A 1620-nucleotide genomic window follows, 5' to 3' on the forward strand; every position below is an offset into this window, starting at 1 on the left:
TCAACACATTCTTAGTACAGGTACGGTCGCCATATTGGAACGTAAAATTCATTTGGAAACGTTTCATCCCTCATAATTAAAAATCATGTTATTTATCAACAGACCCAACATCTATTTTCTCCAATTTCGTAATATTGGTTACAATTCATTTATAGATAGTGTGATTCAATATATACAGATTCTATTTACAGGAAGTTAATTAATTGAGCCCTGGATGGGCTAAGATGACACATTTCGCATCAAACTTCTTCTCATAATTGTTCTTGTCTGTGTCTAACTAGTAATCACAATATAACCTGTCGCATTATCACGTATCCATGAACCACACTACATCTCAACTAATTTAACCACATTATTTTCCTGATCGTTTCTCTACCTTTTAATGTATTCATCATTAGACTCGTTCTTGGACTATAAGTGCGTTATAAGTTCCTCTCCTGCATTCAAGCCCTTAGGTGACTTTGTTTGGAGTTCAATGATGTATCTAGACTCCAAACGTCGTAAACTTTTTTCTTTGTCACCCCCCCTGATGTTAAATGGGATACAGTCTAAGCAAAATAATTTAAGAAGATTTCTATCGCTATTGTGATGGCTAGCGAAATGTCGGGCTACCGGGTAGTTCTCATCTTTATTAGCAATCGCTCTCTGATGTTCTAATATGCGTTTCTTTACCGCATTTACTGTACTGCCTATGTAGCGGTAGCCACACGGGGATTCAAGACAGTATACCCCATAGGGTGTGGAGCAGGTCATGAATTTCATGGTCTTAGTTGCAGATGTTTTGTCTGGGATTTGGAAGGTTAAAACCTATTTGCTAGTACTGAGTGCTTTACATTTCCCACACGGAAATAATCCATGGAGGTTTTGTAGTCCTGAGACTGGTCTCTCTTTCATCAGGTGACTTTGCACGAGTTTGTCTTTCAAAGACCTAGATTTTCTGAACGTTATTAGGGGGTACTCAGAAAGTTCCTTCCCTATGGTGTTATCTGATTTTAGAATACTCCAGTTTCTGCGCATTATGCCCCTGATTTTATTGGCTGCAGAGGAGTAGTTGGTAATAAGTCTAAACTCGCCTTTCCCTTCTTTCGATGTGACACCTGGTACTTCTCTCAGTAATATCTGCCTAACTATGGTTTCTACCTTCTCCTTTGCCAATTGAAGGACCTTTCCTGAGTAGCCTTGTGACTTAAAGCGTCCCAAGCTGCTGCTAGCAGCCTCTTTATAGTCTTCTTTTCTAGAGCTGTTTCTTTTGATTCGTAGTAGTTCCCCAATCGGGGATACTACTTACTAAAGTCTTCGGGTGGCTACTTCGACCATTTAAGACGGATTTGCCAGCCGTGGCTTTTCTGTATAGGGCTGTTTGGATGCTTCCGGCTTCTACAAAGACTTTGAGGTCCAGGAAGCTGACTTCAGTCTTGCTCATCTCGTGGGTGAATTTTAGGTTCAGATTGTTCTCATTTAGGGCATGAATATACATTTCGGCCGATTCCTGTGATCCCTTCCAAATGACGAAGAGATCATCAATGTATCTCCGCCAACTGATCACTTTATCCACCCATTCACCTTTGTCATCGGCCCAGACCACCTGCTTCTCCCACCAGCCACGAATAAATTCGCGTA

This window comes from Lissotriton helveticus, chromosome 7 (assembly GCF_964261635.1).
Source record: "Lissotriton helveticus chromosome 7, aLisHel1.1, whole genome shotgun sequence".
NCBI lineage: Eukaryota > Metazoa > Chordata > Amphibia > Caudata > Salamandridae > Lissotriton > Lissotriton helveticus.